Source organism: Physeter macrocephalus, chromosome 1, assembly GCF_002837175.3.
Source record: "Physeter macrocephalus isolate SW-GA chromosome 1, ASM283717v5, whole genome shotgun sequence".
Taxonomy (NCBI): Eukaryota; Metazoa; Chordata; class Mammalia; order Artiodactyla; family Physeteridae; genus Physeter; species Physeter macrocephalus.
In genome coordinates this window covers 24329231-24341818 of record NC_041214.2, presented here as the reverse complement: position 1 = coordinate 24341818, position 12588 = coordinate 24329231, and the positions used below count along the sequence as shown (strand labels likewise).

The 12588-nt window shown below is 38.2% G+C and overlaps 1 pseudogene; it reads right to left on the bottom strand.

The window, feature by feature from the left end:
• Window positions 1-11307: 11307 nt before the first annotated feature.
• On the bottom strand, window positions 11308-11676 carry LOC102984529 (protein BEX1-like; annotated as a pseudogene).
• Window positions 11677-12588: the final 912 nt, after the last annotated feature.

Below are 12588 nucleotides of genomic sequence, written 5' to 3'. Positions count from 1 at the left end.
TAAAGGATTAATCTTGTATGAGATAACAGGAGTGTCTGGAGGAATTCTATTTTATTCCATCACTGTTGAGATGAAAACAAGACTGGAGCATTCAGGATATCAGCAGGTTGTCCACACGCTAGCACGATATAGTGAGCTTTGGGGTAAACAGACATTGGGCATTGCTAGCTATCTGGATTTGGGCAAGTTATTTTACTTTTTTTGAGCCTCAATTTACTCAGCTATAAAAAGGGGATAATGCTGTCTTATACACACTCAGATGACCTCCCTGAGATCACGTGGCTGTTAGGGGCTCAAAAGCTGGCTTTGGGCATTCCTTGCTCTGAGTCTTACATCCTTGGTGGGAAACACTGTAGAATGAGAAAAAAAAAAGCCATAGAACTGCTCCTGTGAAGGAAAAAAACTTCCCCAATCCACTTTATTCGCCAGGAGATTGTCCGGCCAGCAGCCTTTCTTGCAGAGAACATTTGATTGTGGAGTTTCCTTAAGCAAACCATTACACGAAGGAAAAAAAATTAAGGATTCTATTTTCATCCTGCTGAATACACATTAAAATGTACACTTTACTTTCTGTCAAAGTAATAAATATTGGGAAGTCAGAAGGTTGCTTTGTGAAATTCTAGAGCATTTAAACTGTTTCTTTTGTTTGGGGCTGCTTCAATCTCTGATAAGAATGCTTATTTCCAGGAAGGCAACTAGATCTAATTCAAGAGATAAAGGGCAGATCTCTGACAGAAAATTGCCATCTGATGGTAGAATTTTCTATTTATTCAGTATAACTTATTTCAATCTTTCACATTAGTGTGGGCTTTGAGACATCAGAGTCTGACAAAACCCCAAGAGGCGATTTTTAGATACAATGTGTGTCTGGCAGAACGATTTACATGATATATTTAATTATATAAATAAATGTTATTTCTTTGAAAATGGAAATTTTCAGCTATTCTAAGAAAGAGTCTCTCCTCCCCTAACCCCAATGCTCCATTATTTGTCTTTTCCTATAATAGCATTTTTGTAATTTAATCAAATTGCATCCATTCCCTGAACAGAAACAGACCAGAACAAATAAATTTATGACTTGGTTCTTATTGTATCACCTGTTAGTCTTAGATTGATTGTCTTTATCTCTCCTTAGAGACTCTACCACAAAGGTAGGCTTCATAGGGAAATAGTTGGGAATTTATTACACAGTGTGTTTATATGGGAGTTGCTGAAGGATGGTACCTCTTACAACCCTTAACCATGTTTGGACCTAGCCACATCCTTACTCACCTCTGGGCATCATCTGCTTGTTTACTGAGGAATACAGAGAAGAAGGAACAGCTTTTGGATTTTTTTCTCAGTCTCAGACTGGTTCAAGTAACTGTTTTTTCAAGGTTTTTACATAATATAAATCTTTGAATATACACAATATAACTTTTTTTTAGAAAAAAAATTACAAGCAGTCTTTATTTAGATGGATATAGCTGCAGTGTTATTCATAATTATCCATTCCATGCTTCTCTAATAGTTGGTACAAAAGGGACTCAGAGGGCTGGATTGACTTGTGCAAAGGCATGAAGTTAAGCCAGTAAAAGGGCTGAAACTCAAATCTCGAAGTCTCACGCCAATGCCCTTGCCTAGGAACCATTTCATCTTAGAGTGGAGATTATTTGAGTGTTATGGCAACAAGGCAGATTCATTTCATGAGAAAATTCAGATTATTTGAGGAAAGAATGTAAGGCCCAATGTGTTCTTTTCTTTCTTTTTTTTTTTTTTCCGATGTGCTCTTGACAAAAGATATTTTTCTGGAGTTAGAGAAGTACAACAAAGGCTTGGCTCTGATCTTTTCCTAAAAAGTCAGCTCCATCATCCACTGTTCATCTTACAAGCCTCAATTCCATGCCTAGCATGGTCCAGGTCTGTGCTCAGTCTCACAGGGTCAAAGGCAAATAAGACACTGCTGAGGACCTCAAGGAGCTTATGATTCAGCACTGGTCTCTAACTACCCTTGCTCCCACCTAGAGGTGGAGGAAAAGATACTAAAACTTCTAATTAAGTTCGTTTCCTGAAAACAAGAAAAACATTAGCTTTATGAAAAATTTAGCATGCGGATCAAAATAGTCTACGTAAATAATGTATAAATCAATATACTTGCTTTGGAGATGGATATGCAAAATTTTTTACTAATAGGAATGTCAGACCAGAAATGTCCAGAGTTACTGTATGGTGAGAACAGTAAATAAGCCTAGTGAATTTGGAGACTGGTATAGGGGAGATAATTTTCATGAACTAATTTTAATATTATATAGGATTGATTTTCAAATTGGGAGGGGAAGACTCCCATAGGAAGTCATATTTTATATATATATATATATATATATATATATGCTTTTTTTTATTTTTTAAGGGAAGAATATAGTTTGAAAAACCTGGTGTTTTGTCCTCTTGCTTCAATTTATTTTTGAAATATAATACCCAATATAGCTATAGAATGGTGAGAAATTTTCTTTATCAATAAGAGTCATAGACAAAAGAATGAGAAAGAGCTATTAAATGAGGTTTAGAGGAAAGACGGACTTTGGAATCAACCATTAGGAGTTTCACATCTTTGCTGACAACCCTGGTCGAGTCCTTGTGGTTAACACATTTTTTTTCATCTGTAAAGTAGAAATAACAGTAACAATTTGGTAAGGTTGTGGTGAGAATTAAAGTGAAATAAAGTGAGCACATCCATACAGGGCCTGATAGATCCTAGAAGAGGCAATAAATGTAGTGTTCTTCCTTTGAAATTAAGCATCTTAAGGGTTAAATACCCATCTTCCTGTTAAACATTGGCTTCTAAAGTTTAAAATTCCACATGAACCCTTCAGTTCTTTATGAGTGGTTTTCATGTTGCCTCAAGTAATTGTGACTCTTGATATCTTGATAAGATCTTCATATTTGTTCCATAAAGAAGTACTCAAAGAAACTGGCAGCATTGTGGTGAGACTTAAAATTCTATCATGGATTTAAAAATGAGTTGAGAGATTAGCAAAACAAGGAAGAGAAAAAGACAAGTCACAGCATGAAAAGAAATTAATTGTACAACATCCATGCCTTCTACACTGGGATTTGAAATGTTCATATTTTCAAAGAAGTTTCTGACAAGCTGGGCTGAATGGCCCGACGGTTAACGTGCCAGATGATAAATTATTTAGTCAGGGCAAAGATGAGAAAGGAGCTTCAAAGACTCTCAGTACATACTAAATAGATTAGATAATTGTGGAACAAACAGTTAATTGAGCAAAATAACAGCAGGTGAAATTTGAAACAGGCAAGTGTGAAGTAGGACACACTGAAGAATAGGATGTAAATTACTTATACACACTGTACATTCCTAATTGATTGTAAAACTTCTCAGGGCAATGAACTAACAGGTACTGTGCATCAGTTAAGGAAGCATCTTGCCTGGTATGTGAAACTTTCCATAGAGTGAAAGAGCATTTTCTTATTAACAGCATTATCTTAATTCTTTAAATTATTATATTTGTATTCAATGTAGAACATTGCATAGAGGAATGGGAAAATTCTTGGAAAACAGCAAGTGGAACTGGGGTGGAGGGAGTGGGAAAGGCACACAAATAAAATTTTTTGACTATCTTAACATGTGCCTGGCATGGGTTACCATAGTAAATTGTATTATTTGCCCACAGTTTTTGCCATTCTCTGTATTCAAGCCCTTTGTTCTGTGGCTTTGCAGTTTCTCCTACCAGAGGTGGGTATATTTCCATGTTCTATTAATGTTGGATTTGCTATATGGCTTGCTTTAGTTAATCTGATGTTAACAGACATGATGTGAACAGATGCTTAAATGTGCTTGTACATGAAATGGACATGTTCTCATGCATGTCCGCCATTGTTGTGAGATCATGCCTGGGGTAGCCACTGGTCTAAGGGGGATGAATTCTTCTTGTAAACCACTAAGATTTTGTAACGATGGTTAACTTCATGTGTCGACTTGAGTAGGCCATGGGGTGCCGTGATATTTGGTCAAGAATTATTCTGGGGCTTCCCTGGTGGCGCAGTGGTTGAGAGTCCGCCTGCCGACGCAGGGGACGCGGGTTCGTGCCCCGGTCCGGGAAGATCCCACATGCCGCGGAGCGGCTGGGCCCGTGAGCCATGGCCGCTGAGCCTGCGCGTCCGGAGCTCCGCAGCGGGAGAGGCCACAACAGTGAGGCCCGCGTACCACAAAAAAAAAAAAAAAAAGAATTATTCTGGGTATGTGTGTGAAAGTATTTCTGGATGAGGTTAACATTTGAATCATTGGACTGTGTTAAGGAGATTGTCCTCCCAATGTGGGTGGGCCTCATCCAATCAGTTGAAGGCCTGAATCAAACAAAAAGGCTAACACCCTGGCAAGTAAGATAGATCTCTTTCTACCTGGCTACTTGTGCTGGAACATCAGTCTTTTCCTACCTTTGGACTCAAACTGAAACATTGGTTCTTCTTGGGTCTGAAGTCTGTTAGCTTTTGGACTGGAACTGTATCATCAGCTCTTCTGGGTATCCAGCTTGCTTGCTTTAGATCTTGGGATTTCTCAGCTTTAATAATCTCTCACTCTCTCTCCATGTATCTATCTGCTTATGTATTTATCTATGTATCTGTATGTATATGTGTATGTATATATATATATATATATATATATATATATATATATATATCTCATCTGTCTCATATTGGTTCTGCTTCTCCGGATAACCTAATACAAGAGTTCTTTGTTACAAAGCAATTTGCTGTATTAGCATTGAGTTGATACAGTTACAGTATTTGTAGGTGGTTATCTCAATTATCCTGATTATCCCCTGTAAAATTTTCTCCCCGCATTTTCACAGATGCAAAAACTCAGGTTCCAAGTGGTTAAATGACTAGTCTAAGGTCATATGGTAAGTGTCACATGGTGGCACTGGAATTTAAATCCAGGTCTTTGTAGTTTCAAAACCTATGTTCCTTTCAATATGCTATGTTGTTTTCTGGTACCCTAGTGAGATCATAAGCAGAGGATATTAGAAAGTCAATTATGGTGCAACTATAGTTCTTTCTGGAGGTTTGCTCTAAGCTAGATTCAGTCCTCAGCTGGACATTACTCTCAGTGCTCCAGATGTGGGATCAGCAGTCTAGGCTGACCCAGTGATCACTCCCATTGGGCTAAGAAATTGCAGATGAGCACCTAGCACCTTAATTACCTCCCACCTAAATGATACATAAGGAGTGACCTCTCTTTTGTTCCTGTCACTGTCTGTTCTTTTTATTCATGACATCACATGGGTCAATTATGTTTTTATCCTTATCCAAGTGGCCCTAGGAGAATTCTCATTAGGAGAAATGAATGTCTCAGGCCACTTGGTGTAACCCAAATAGCTCCCTTCCAGATAGCTAGGAAGGAAAAATACTAACCAATTTCAGAGGAATCCTGGAATCTTGTATCTTGTTGATTATCGGCTATATTCTGCTCTAGGCTAATTATAGTTAATGTTAGCATAAATGTGAGTTTCTGAGTAGACAAAGCCAATATATTTACTCTTTGTTTATACTTTGGTTACATCTGACCCAACAAATTAGGTTGCTTAAATCTAGATTTAATAATAGTGTCTCTTTTTCAGTTAAGACTCCTCCTATATTTGATACAGTTTTTTGTCGGGGGTTGAGAGAAAAGATGCTGCCAACACGTATTAAACCATAAAATTAAAACTGAAGTCTCGGTTTTAATGCTTGGTGATAGAGTGACTTTAATGGGGCAGTCCTGTATTGTTGAAGCTCAAGTTTTCTACCTTGACACTTAGAGTTATCTTTTCTCCCTCAAAGGTTTTCTCCATGTCCAGATATATTTCCATTTCTCTTTTAAGAATACAGACGCCTGTTATGGAAGAAGACAGGTAGAACGTGCCTGATTCTACTAGGAATGTGAGAATAAATAGCCCATTGTTTATAACTGGAACCATGTAGTCTTGAGAAAATTAATTCTTGCCCTGTGTCCCACTGGACCTTCGTGAACTGTGATTTTTAGTGAGTATAAGCACTTCTGAGACAGACCTTTTTTTCAGAGACATTTGTGTTAAAAATCTTATCAAGGTTTGATAGACACGTTTTGATCATCACTTTTATTTTTGCATTTCTTTTTTTTACTGTTTTTCTTTTCTGTTTATAAGAATAATGTATGTTCATTATAGAACACTGGGAAAAAAAGTGTAAAGAATGAAATTCGCTTATATATTCATAATGTAGACTGAATAATAATATTTTGATTATTTTGGTTTTACCTTTTATCTGTGAACCTATATGTACATACATTGCAACCAAAATGTATATATTGTTTTCTTTTCCCCCTTGAGAATATTTCCTGAGCATTTTCCTATGTCTTTATAAACTCTTTGGAAACATTTATTTATAATTCTGATCTTGAATTTTAGCCTTTTTGGGGGGATGACTCTCAAATCTGTCATGTCAAGTTAACAACTCCTTGCTGGAGATTTTGACCCAGACAATCTCCTACCTACTCAATAGGCTGCAAACTGTCCTCACCTCCTACTTCTAGAATATTTTCCTTTTCAAATCCCAATCCCTCTGTTAATGGTGCTGAATTTCTCTTGATAACGTAGGCTAACAATTTTTTAATCCTCTTGCATTTCTCTCTCCTGTCCCCCTGTTTCCAATTACTCACTATGCCCCAGGGTAAGATCTTGGCAATGTCATTCATATTCTTTCTTCCTTTCCAGTCTTATTTGGACAATTTCTTAAGCAAAGCCTGTAGCAGGGCAGTCCTCGTTCCATCGTTGTGGACACCATGGCCTTCTTCCATTGCCATCTCGCTAGTGTAGACCACCATTACCCGCCTCTGGATTATTATGATATACTTTTAACCAGATCCCAGCTTATGCTAAGGCAAGCTGAGAAGTCCTTGAGGAATTATAGAATATCAGTGATGAAAGAAGCTTTCATCTAGGGAAGAAAATGAGGTGTAGAGAGATTAATTTTCTTGATATCAAATAACTGTAAGTAGCACTAGAACCAGGTTTCCTAACTCTTATTTTAGAATTCTTTCAATTCCATCACATCTTCTTCAGAGCTTTCTTAATGAGTGTTAAGTAAACACCAAAATCCTTAGCCAGCAATTCAAGGTCCTCCACAATCTGACTCCCAGTTCGCACTTCCAGCTCACCTCTCCTTGCTCTTTGAACAGCCCTCATCATTCTACCATATTGCTCCCGCCTTTCTCCCCGTGTAGAATGGCATTGCAGCCTACCATGACCCGCCCACACCCACCTCCACTGGTTGAAATGCTTCTTGTGATTCAAAGCCAAGATGTAACCTAGCCTCTTCAGTCATGTCTTTCTTGCAGATTCCTGTTGAAATGCCCTTTAATCTTCCCTCTAAACTGCAAATCATTTGAGTATATAATAGTTATCAGTTCCTGGTCATACAGATTTTACATAAAAACATGGATTGCAACATCCCTACTAAGTTCTCTGCTCCTTAAGGACAAGGACGAGGAGTTCTTAATCGTTATTTCATTCAAAACATGTAGAACACAGCCTTCTGTGTAGTTCAGGATCATGAAATCTTTTTTTTTCAGATAAATAAGTCATTTATTGGTTCAGATACAGGTATTAATTATAAGTATATTCACAAACAAAAGTTCTAATAGTATGAAAATTCTGACAAAATTACTAAATTATTTAATTTTGATATTCTATGTTAGGGTGTGTGCACCAGTAAGGGTACATGCTGCTGGACTGTAGGAAGGAAATATTAAAACTTTTATATAGGTTTATCTCTTGATCTTTAAAGATATTGCTGTTTCTTGTGTAGGTTTTATATATAATTTATTACTAAAGAAGTCAATGTAGATAATTTAGAAATGAATTTATTTGTAAATAGGATATGAAAGATGTAAAGGAGGCTCTGAAGTCAAAAAATTATATTGCTGGGATGCACTCAGAAATGTACAAAGTGGAGTTTCCTTTCTGGCAGTGGCTGGCTAGACTATTCTGGACAGTACTGCCACTATTATAGTTTCCCCAAATAGCTTGCTATAATTCAAATCAGGGAAGTTTCTTATTGCCCAGTGTTCAAAATAGATATGTGCACTTGCTTAAAATGTGGTCCTGATTCTCATCTTTAAGGAAAATCCAATCTCCATAATGATACAGGTGAAGCTGAGGGTTGATCTTTATCATGGGTCTAGTCATGTTTTCTGGTTTGTGGCAGATGAACCAGGAAATAAGGAAATGTATTGGCTCCTCTCCTGCCCTGAGGGGGCCCGTAGTGAGTGAATTACATGGCTACCACAGCAGCTGATGGCAGGATACCAAAGTTTGGATTTCTATACACAATCAATTTCTAGATGCTCACTGTTATAAACCAACTTCAACCACCCCACAGGCATCGTTTTTAGGAACAGTCAATTATCAATGAGCAAATACTGTTCTTAAGTCTACTTATATATTCTTTTAAATGAAAAAATGTACTTTTTCCTGAATAGAAATTTATATTTTGGAGTTTTTTTTTCCAGCTTATGATGATTATTGTTACATTTTGTGAGATAGATGTTGAAGCAAACTTTTTAGTTTTATGAGGCATCTATCATAATAATTTTAGAGTGTTTTATTTAACTTTGAACAGGCAATGTACCTATATAGTTAAGTACTCAAAAAATATAAAATGATTTACAGTGAAAACATTTTTTTCTCCCAACTCTGTCTCCCATTTGTCAGGTTTTCTTCCACACGGGGAATCAATGTGATTAGTTTCTAAGCAATTCATGAGATAGTTAAATACGAGCAAAAATAGTATATATTTTTCTACTTTTCTCGAGCAAATATTATCATACTATGTGCGTTCTCTTGGTCTGTGGGTCTTTGAGATATTTTCACATCAGTATATATATGAGCACCTCAGTCTTCCTTTTTTTTTTTTTTTTTTTTTTTTTTTTGCTTTTCCTCAGACATACTATTTCTCTGTATGTATGCAGTATACTACTTAATTTTTTAAAACCAATCCTCTATTGATAGATATTGAGATGTTTCCAGTATTTTGTTTTAAAAAATAACTTTGCAGTGAATTATCTTGTTTCCAGAGATACAATATAGGACAATATTTTAAAATTGGCTTTGCTGGTTCAGAGGGCATGTGCATGTGTCACGTGGAGGAGCTATCAGCTACTTACCCTGCAGAGTAGTCTCCTCATCTCCAATTTTATAGGAGACACGCACGGCTCCTGCTTTCTTGAAGTTTTGCCCAGGGAGGGCATTACCAAACTTTTGGACCTTTTCCAGTCTAACAGGTAAAAAATGGTATTGCGGTGTAGTTTTTTTTTTTTTTTTTTTTTTTTTTTTTTGTGGTACGCGGGCCTCCCTCTGCTGTGGCCTCTCCCGTTGCGGAGCACAGGCTCCGGACGCGCAGGCTCAGCGGCCATGGCCCACGGGCCCAGCCGCTCCGCGGCATGTGGGATCCTCCCGGACCGGGGCGCGAACCCGGTTCCCCTGCATCGGCGGGCGGACGCGCAACCACTGCGCCACCAGGGAAGCCCTGTGGTGTAGTTTTAATGTGAATTGTTCTCACTATAACTGAACTGTGTCATTTTCATATAACTAAGAATCATTTGTATTTCTTCTTTCAGGATCTGTTTCTTTATGAGCTTCACCCATTTTTTAATTTGATTTTTTTCTTTCCAATTTGAAGGAACCTTCTTTCTTACAAGTATATATATATAAAATCAGCCCTTTTTCTGTATGAATTGCACATTTTTTCTACCACTTTTTTTCTGTTCATCTCAATTTTATCTGAAATGCCTTTGCAGCATTAAACCACCAGCTTCCTAAATTTCAGTCAAAAACAAGAAATACAACTAAAGAGAAGAAAATTTGGAAGAGAAAGTTAACATTTCATGAAAGATAATTAACAGGAAGTTGAAAAGTAACATGTGGAATTTATGAAATTACTTATTTTACAAATGAGGGTGTCGTGGCTCAGAGATGTTAAAGGTCATACACAGTCATCCAGCATGTAGTGGGAGACTATACAGCAGGCATTGTTGGTTGCCAACCCAAGGCCGTTTACTCTTCCTTGGTGGCTGATACTAATTGTTTAGGTTCTTACCCCTGACTCAGTGACCCAGAGCTAATCCTGATTAGTCTCAGCCTTAAGAATAGGCATGTGAACTCTTCCTGGCAACTAGCCAATGAAATGAGAGGAAAAGTCTGTTCAAGGGGCTTCTTGTAAAAGTTCTCTGGCTCATGAAAGCAGACACACAGGACTGATGCCCTCCTTTTTTCAGCTGGGCTTTGCCGATTGAGATTTGCTGCCTATAGCTGAGGCAGCCACCTTGTCACCACGAGGGGAGATAGCCCTAAGGCGAGTGGCATGCTGAGGATGGCAGAGCAGAAAGGGAAACCACTGGGGTTCTGGATGATGTTGTTGAGTTGCTGAATTAACCAATTTTGGAAACTTTCTGCCTTGGATTTCTAGTTATATGAGGCAGTAATTCTTATTTATTTGTTTGTTTATTTTTTATCTTTGCAAGCATTTCTTTTATTGTTTCCACTCTTTTCTTGATGTCCCTCAATGGAAGCAGTGAGGATAACCCAACTGCTCTTGTGAGTTTAAGATTGTCAGTGTCACCTTCTCCTGTCCCCTTAATTAGTCTCTGCTTCCCTCTCCTCTCCCCTCCTCTCAGCCCATGACTTTGGTTATCTTCTCAGGTGTGGGGAAACTCAACACGCAAACATATACGTGAGTCGCTAATCAATGGCTTTTTGGCTCAAGAGTTGATTATTTTCTTCATTTGTTTCTGGTTTTTCAGTGTGCAGCGAACTCATCTTTATTTTAAAAATTTAGTTTAATTTTTTTAAATTGCAGTACAGTTGATTTATAAAATTCTGTTAGTTTCAGGTGTACAGCACAGGTGTACAGCACAGTGATTCAGATATATATATATATGTTCTTTTTCATATTCTTTTACCCTTATAGATTATTACAAAATATTCAATATAGTTCCCTGTGTTATACAATAGGTCCTTGTTGGTCTTATTTATTTATTTACTTTTTTTTTAAACTGCTTTATTAACTTCACAATATATAATGAACATCTCTTGGTGCAATAAGTAAAACTCTCCTGCTGACAGAAACTTACAGATTGGGTCAAAAACACAGCATTCAATTAGAAGCTGGAAATAGGAGACCCGCAAGAAACAAGTAACACCAAAAGGTTTACAACAAAGGTACACCACAAACATGTAAGTTAAGGAGGCAGGTGTGTCTCCCTATTAACTTCAGGGAAAACATCAGGATTCAAGGCATAAGGCAAAACTCATCACGATGGTCGTGGTGAGGGAGGTCCGTGCTAACTGCCCACAGACTGCTTTTCCCTCAGCTTTTCCATCAGCTCCCTCACCTCCTCCCCAATCCTTTCCATATTCTCCTCTCTCAGCCTTGCCTGTGGTTCTCCAAGCCTCTGAGTCGTGTCCCGTATATACTGCAGGATGGGCTGCCTAACATGGAACTTTCCTCTAGGTACACGATATTCACCAGCTTCCAAAGGGAGGACCAAAGGCTCTCTTTCATTAGCATCTTGTTCCTTTTCATCCTTTTTTCATTCTCCTGGTTGGCATTTTCCATGCTGAGATTTTTTTTTACTGCTTGTTCCTCTTGGGACGCCATTGCTTCTGGGCTGTCCTTGCTGTCTCCTTCTCCTCCCGATTCTCTCGCTGAAACCTGCAGACCTGCAGAAGGTTGAGGTAGGGGCAGCGGGGTGCTGCAGCCAGGCGGTTGGCCCCTTCCCGGCCCCTTGTTTATTTTTTAAGCTAGTTGAGTTGACGTTTCCTATCACGTGCAGCTTAGAGCTTTGATATTGATACAACCCAGGACTTAAATCTCCCACTCCAAGCTAAGTGAAGTTTTGAATATGTTGTGTTCTTTACAGATAGACACCAGATGTGAAAATCTTATCATTTTCATGGAGAAGGATATTGGAGAACTTTTTTCCCCCAGATTAAAAGCAAGTGGAGAAATACGTATTTATAAAGCTAAATGAAATGCAAAATTCTTTACCGTGATCCCACTTCAGGCAGGCTAAGTCACTTGTTATTTATGGTAATGATTTTTCAAAATGTGTGGAAAGGTTTTGCTTCTTTGTGACATTGAAGTCAAAGTTGATACTGATATTTTCATTTGGGGCTCACTTACTGTAAAATCGCACACCTGTCCATTTTTTTTCATCATCCTCCTGTTCCTGTCAGTTGGGTGTATGATATAAAATAAGACGGTTCTGTGTAGTGCTTGAGACCCTCCATATCCAGCCTCAATTTACCCCTCTGACCCCATTTCTCCCTATAACTCTTGATTTATCCTTTGTGCCAGTGAGCCTGAATTAATGTTTTTCCCACCCATGACCTCCTCATGTCCTTGCTACCTTGTTCACCTTCCTTCACTTTGCAGGGCAGGGCTTATCCTGTGCTTGAAGTCCAAATTCTGTACCTCCTATCTCCAATTCCATCTTCCCTGTGAAGTTTTCCATGTTACCCCTTTCTCTGCTCTCAACTCAGGTGGCAGTAGTACTCCTTATTCTGAACT